Source organism: Podarcis erhardii (assembly GCF_964252035.2).
Source record: "Podarcis erhardii genome assembly, chromosome: Z".
NCBI lineage: Eukaryota > Metazoa > Chordata > Lepidosauria > Squamata > Lacertidae > Podarcis > Podarcis erhardii.
The window spans coordinates 45,328,414-45,335,662 of NC_138504.1; the positions used below are offsets into that span (position 1 = coordinate 45,328,414).

The window sequence follows — 7,249 nt, forward strand, 5'->3', positions numbered from 1 at the left end:
TCAGCTTGGAGGTTGAGAGAAGGCTGGGAGTCATTCTCAGTTATGATGGGAAAAAATGTATGGATGCCCAATGTGATTGCAGAGATGGTTCCTTCCTGTCTCCAGCTTCAAGATGGAGGTCAGGAAGGCTTGTTTTGGCACTGTGGGTCCAACACTGAGATAGGCAGGGCTCATGTCTGCAAATGTGCTCTAGAAGCCTCCAAATCACAAGCCCTCACCAGCTCCAAGGATGAGAAGAAAGCTAGAGCTAACCATGCTTGCTGAAAAGAGCTTGTCTCCTCAGTAGCATTACTCAAGAGTGGGGCAATTGCAAAAAAAGGGCACAGCAGAAAAGTTTACTAGATAAAGTCAGAGCAAGAACAAGTGGGGGTGGTGGCAGATTCCTGTTAAGGATTTATGACCTTCGAACCATAAAAAGGGGTCTGGCACACTTTCACTGCAAGTGCTAGGGGCCATAAATCAGCAGAGTGACACACGTTATTCTGAAGTGCATAGGAGCTCTAGCCCATGGAGTAAAACAAACAATGGAGACAATAAAGTTCAACAAGTAATTGCTTTACTTGCTGGTCATAAACACGTAAATGGTTTCAGCTATATACACAGGCTTTCACCGCAGCCACTGGTGAAGGTACACTTAAAGTTCCAAGGTGCAAAATCTCTTTCTCTCCGTGTTGTCAGCTTGGAGAGATAAAACAGACTGAGAAACAGATCACTGTGTTCTGCAGAAACTGTGCATGTCCAGAAAATGGTTTCCATAGAAAATGTCCTCGGATAGACAAAACAATCAGCACTTTGCTGCTTCTTGAATCTTCTATCAATTTCTAGGAATGAATGAACATTTGCACTCACCCCAGCAAATCCTTCCTCTTCACACACAGTCCCTTCACTTGCTATAACTCCCACACCTAGCATTTTTCTCAGCAAACATAGAAACAGGGAAGGCAAATGGAGAGTGAGAGAAAAAATAAACTCCCCTTGTCCTCTTTTAACTGCCGCTCACCTGTGTCTTCTTGCAAACATTCCCAGTTCCGGCTGCTGTGGAAGCAACAGGAAACTCTGTCAGGTTTCTAATTTAAATTTCACACACTCACCCATCCCCATGTAAGGCGGCCCAAATCTCACGATGCTTACTGCTTCCCTTTTCTGGGTTGGTCAGTGGAGGAGGCAGGGAGCCTGAACCAGCTCCAGATGCATGCACCGGCAACTGGCAACGTTGCAAAAGTAACTATACACAGCCAGGTCAGGAAATCTCTGTGATTACACATATGGCAAAAGCTCGCTTGAGGTCCATGTGCTCTGCAAGAATAGAAAGCCTAGATATTTGCCAGATTTTAAAAATCCACCCAGACACAAATTTTATTCCCGCAAAAGAGGACGTGTTTGGGGGGAAATGGACATATGGCAAACCCTACCTAATGGCTTTGGCTCTGCATACCTGAAGGAGTATCTCCACCCCTATCATTTAGCCTGGACACTTAGATTCACTGGTTACAGGGAACCAAGCAGAGGGCCTTCTCGGTAGCCATACCAGCTCTGTGGAACGCCCTCTGATCAGATGTCAAGGAAATAAACAACTATCTGACTTTTAGAAGACATCTGAAGGCAGCCCTGTATAGGGAAGTTTTTAATGTTTGATGTCTTACTGTGCTTTAATTTGTTGGAAGCCGCCCCAAGTGGCTGGGGTAACCAAGTCAGATGAGTAGCATATAAATAAATGATGACAATGATGATGTAAAGAGCCCTGAGATCTACAGGTATATGATGATACACAAATGTAATAAACAAACAAACATGTGTGCTAAATATTGCCATCCATGTGCACATGTGGAACCTAAAAATCCCAGAGCTTCATCTGACTGAGGTTGACTCATCACCCCCAGCTTGGAAAACAACATAAACATGGACAGTTTGAACAATCTTAGAGAAACTTCCTTGTTCCCTTCCATGATGGAACCCATGCTATTGCTATTGTATAAAACTTACTGAAGCTAAGCTTAGGACCAAATCAAGTGTAAGAGCAACTTTATAACCACTGCTTTTTTGTTTCGTTTTTACTGTTACCACCTATATCTCTTCTTTGCTTTATTACAATCCCTTTAATATAGGCTTGACTTTAGAAGTCTTTATCTAACTAAGTATTATGGTATCTCAGGGTCTGTCCCACCTACTTACCTAACTTGCTTTGAGCTCATAAGAGGAGTTCAGAGGAAGATACGGATTGGGCTCTGACCTGAACAGACCGAAGGAGTGCTAAGAGGACTACCCTACTTTCAGACAGAGGTGGTTTCAGGGTAGAGCAACTGGTTTGGTCTTAAATATTTGCACCAGCACTACAGGAGACGCTGCAGCAATGATGTACAACAGAATGCAAGAGGTGGGGGTGAGGGTCGCTGAATTTTAGCATTACACAGGGTGCCACTCAAATTTGAGAGTTCAAAGTCCACCACTGCTTCAGATTAATTTCCACAGCTAGGGAAAAAGGAATCAGAAAGAGAAGTGGTGTTGGCAGCTGGTTAAGAGATTTAAGAAGGATATGCATCTCAGTTTTTTTTTCTCATAAAGGTCATGTGAAGTATGTATTTTGTTACAGTTTTTTGCTTTAATGCTGCCCCCCTCAAGTTCCCCCATTGGACTTGGGTTGTGGAAAAGAGAAAGTCTTTTCACAAGATGCCTCCTTTGATGAAATGCCTGAAGCTTGTCTTAAACCAGGGATAGAAACATGGTGCCCTCCAAACTCCATGAGCCTAGGCCAGCATGGCCAACAGTCAGCAATGATGATGGGAGTTACAGTTCAACACTATCTGAAGGGCTTCATGTTGGCTATCCCTGGTCTAAACCAAGTACTAGGCATTTCAACATTGTGACCTCCAGATTTTATTGAACTCCAACCCCCATCTTCCCTGACCTTGGGCTATGCTGTCAGGGGCTGATGAGGGCTGGAGATCAACAACATCTGGAAGGCACAATGTTGGCTATCTCTGTTCTAAAACAACCTTCAGTTATTTCATCAAAGGAGCCAGAAAGTTTGGACTTTCTTGCAAAGCAAGCTGATGGTGGGTGACACCAGAGAACACTCGTTTCCCAAGTGTTCCTGCAGTCTGACAAAGGAAATCTCTCTGGCTTTTAAGCAAAGCCTTGACATTTATTTATTTATTTATTTATTTATTTAGTATGAATGCTCATGTGGAAGAAGAGTCCAATTTTATTTGCTGGATCCCTTTTCTTCCTCAAGAGGGCTTCTTTTTGTTGAGGAGAGGCAGGCAGTTGATGGAGCAAAGTGTTTGAGTTGGATTTGAGTCGCATGCTGAACCTAGGGTTTTATTCCCTGGCTAAGCGCTGAGTGTGCCATCAATCCACCTCTTTTAGAAGCCTTGAGTTATTAATAAAGAGCCTGGTAATCTAACACCTGCTCTCAATCTTCCTTTTGGAGGGCATAAAAAGCCACAAGACCAGGCTCAGCAGTTTTCAGCTTCTCTAGCACTTGTTTTCTTGTTTTTTTAAAAAAATCTCTGCCACCCCCCTTTCCCCCACCCTCCTGCTCACCTCTCACAATCTTAAGTGTTGATGCTTTATGCTTGGGGTTGGAAATGAAACGTGTTGTTATCATTGGGATAGTGTTTTTATCGCATAAATAATGAACCAAAGCAAGAGGAAATACTGGCACCAGTTGGAATTACTGCCTGGCCTGGGGTGAAAATAATCAATACACTCTCACTTACCAATCTCATCTGCATGTCGACTCCATCTCGTGGCCTGTCTCTCTACAAATTCATTTCATGGGAGGACCAATAAAGCATGTTACTGGCATTGATCTGGTTTATTCATAGCTAGGCATAGAAAATGCATCATCTGAAATTAATAGAGAGGCTTGTGTTTATAACTGTGAAAAAGTAGCCTGGTGCCAGAGCATTGTGAGTAAATGGGTGCATCACAAGGATATGGGAGAAAAAGATTAGGAAGACTGATGAACTTTGTCATGTGTGCATGTATGTGTGCATCTACACACCACACACACAGAAAGAGAGAGAGAGAGAGAGAGAGAGAGAGAGAGAGAGAGAACATTGTAAGAAAAACCACCTCTGGATCAAACCAAAGGTCCATCTGGTTCAGTATCTTATTTTCCCATTGTGATCAGCCAGATCTGATCTGGATCTGATTTCTTTCCGCAGGGCCTGTAAGACAGAGTTGTTCCACCTGGCCTTTGGCTTGGAGCCAATTTGATTCCCTCCCCCTCTATCTTTTTCCTTTTTCCTTTCTCCTTCTGTGATGAGGCTGCATTTTAATATTTTAATGTTGCAATATCTTAATTGTTGTATTTTAATCTTGTTTTTAAGTTGTATTCATTCAACTTGTTTTTATTATTGCTTGTTAGCCGCCCCGAGCCCGGCCTTGGCTGGAGAGGGCTGGGTATAAATAACAACAACAACAACAACAACAACAACAACAACAATAATAACAATAATAACAATAACAATAATAATAATAATAATAATAATAATAAGTAGTAGAAGAAGAAGAAGAAGAAGAAGATGCCCCTGAAAAGCCACAACCACTAGAAACCTTAATTTCACTGGCATCAGTGACTTATTTCTTTAGTGCTGATCTGTGTCTGACTCTGGTCCTAACACCTATATTAGAGCTTCTCTTCTTAATAATACATTCCAGCAGGGGGAAGCACCTTTTGTTTGGGACCAAAGACTACTTATTTATCTATAAAAATGTGTAAATATGGCTATATCATAATGAATACCAAAGTGTTCTACAATATCTATATTAAAAATGCATTTAAAAATTAAAACCAGAGACTATTAACTAACTGTTATAGAAATATATTTTCTCAATTGCTTGCCTAAACTTGGTGGTCCACGAAAGTTTTCAGCAGGTGTTTAAAGGTTAAAACAGAAGACACTTGCTGAATCTCTAGTGACAGAGCATTCCACAGGCTTGAGCTGATGACAATAAAGGCTTGTTAATTGTCAAATGAGCCTCGCTAACTTGGAGTCCTTCAGATGACCTCAATGATCAAGCCGGGTTATAAGGCAGTCCCTAAGGTACCCTGGACCTAAGTTGCTTAGGGCTTTGGAAATTAATGAAAGGACACTCAACCTGGCTCAATAGTAGACAGACAGACAGTGCATGTGTTTTAAGGAGCGTCTCCAGCTCCATCATTCTGCCCGGACACTGAGGTCCAGTGCCGAGGGCCTTCTGGCGGTTCCCTCACTGTGAGACGCCAAGTTACAGGGAACCAGACAGAGGGCCTTCTCGGTAGTGGCACCCGCCCTGTGGAACGTCCTCCCACCAGATGTCAAAGAGAAGAACAACTACCAGACTTTTAGAAGACATCTGAAGGCAGCCCTGTTTAGGGAAGCTTTTAATGTTTAATAGACTATTGTATTTTAATATTTTGTTGAAAGCCGCCCAGAGTGGCTGGGGAAACCCAGCCAGATGGGTGGGGTATAAATAAATTATTATTATTATTATTATTATTATTATTATTATTATTGGGCCACATGTTGTTAGTCATGTGCTCCCATCATCCGTCCAGCTGCTACATTCTGCACAAGCTGGAACTTTTGAACAAAATGTAAGGACAGTCCCATACAGCACACATTACAATAATCCAGCATCAATTTACCAGCTTTGATTTAACACACACCTGCCAAGCACCCTGTTTTAAGAGGGACAGCCTCACTTTTTAAAGGCAACCTGGGCTCTGCCTTTATCCCAGGGCACTCCGATTTTTCATGGCAGGTGGGGAAGCACTGCAGCAGGTGGGGAGGCTGAGCCGTGAGGGCAAGGGTGAGCAGAGGAGGCAAAGGAGGTGAGCACATGCAACGGGTCCCCTCTTGGAAGTTCAAGAACTAGCCCTGTGCTTGTCTAGCAAAATGTGCATTTGTGATTTTGGCTGCAAATCCCACATATATAACATTGACATCTCATCATCATTTGTTTGCCTTTGATTACATCATTGCATTATAAAACCTGATTGTTTACACAGCATGGCATAGCCTTCTTTACCATTGGCTTCCAGATGTTTTGAACTATTGTCATGTATGAATGTTGGGCCCAAGGAAGATGGCGAATTCGCAAAGCATGATACGCTGGCAGGCGAAGCGAGAAACTGGTTATATCAAGGAAAAATATATAACTGTGTCCAAAAGAACATTGGTTTTGCTTAATGAAAGCAAAAAAACCCTGATGCAAAAATCCCCTGATAAAAACAGGACGGCACTGGCGATGAACAATAATATCCTCTGAAAAGAACAAAGACAAGGAAGAACTGGCGGTGGGCCACGGACAGATGATAAAGGCCTGAAACATGTATGTATTTCTGAGGTACAGCAGCAAAGGTGATGTGGTGGTCCAGAAGGAGAACAGGAGGAGAGTGGTGGAAACTCAGTCATTCTAAAAGCCAGCCCATAGACGCCAAGGGGGAAGACCATAAAAAGGGCAGTCTGCTTACCCTCAGTGTCACCGGGACCAGCACTACAACCAGACACCCACAGCTCTTATGTGAGGCTTGATCAACCCACGTGAAGGGCCTTGTGTGAGTATTTGTGTGAATGCTTGAGTGTTTGAACCTCTTGGTACCAATGTATTAATGTATACTTGACTATATGAAATAAATGTTACATGAAAGGTGTGTAAACCCAGATCTGGTCTCCGACGTGCCTTATTGAAAGTCCTATAGCATATGGGATATCACTTGTCTCTCCGGATTTCAAAAGAGCCAAGTTACCACGGTTTGGTGACACTATCACTCCCATCAAGCACATGGTATATTCTATCACGGATGACAGGAGTTGCTATCCAAAACACCTGGAGAGCACCAGGTTGAGGAAATCTGTATAGGGTATGGATGCTTTAGAAATAAAGTGGAAAGCATAGATTTTTAAATTAATACATAAGAATGCCTGGTTGGGTAAGATCACCTATCTCATGTGATCAATTCAGACAGGATGATTCAGTAATTGCTATGGGGAGGTAGGGTAGTAGTTAAGAGAAATAATGGCACTGAACAGGATTGGGAAATAAGAATATTTGCATAGCTTAATTTTCAGAGAATATTTGCACTCTGTTATTACATGTACATTCCATTCTAAATCTTACACCTGCTAAGCTCACCTATTTCTATAATTCGACGACCAAGATCGTCATTAATCTAAAGAGCAATTGCTATTCCAGGCTCACATGAGAGCAGAATCTAACCAAACTGCTTTTGGTTCTGAATCAATGTAGATCATTTATG

At 42.4% G+C, this 7,249-nt stretch overlaps 1 long non-coding RNA gene across 1 annotated transcript; it reads right to left on the bottom strand.

The window, feature by feature from the left end:
* Window positions 1-534: 534 nt before the first annotated feature.
* On the bottom strand, window positions 535-4,372 carry LOC309334273. The gene is made up of 2 exons (XR_014152972.1): window positions 3,720-4,372; window positions 535-2,469 (listed from the first exon to the last, which is right to left on the bottom strand). It is a non-coding gene; the product is annotated as an uncharacterized lncRNA (long non-coding RNA).
* Window positions 4,373-7,249: the final 2,877 nt, after the last annotated feature.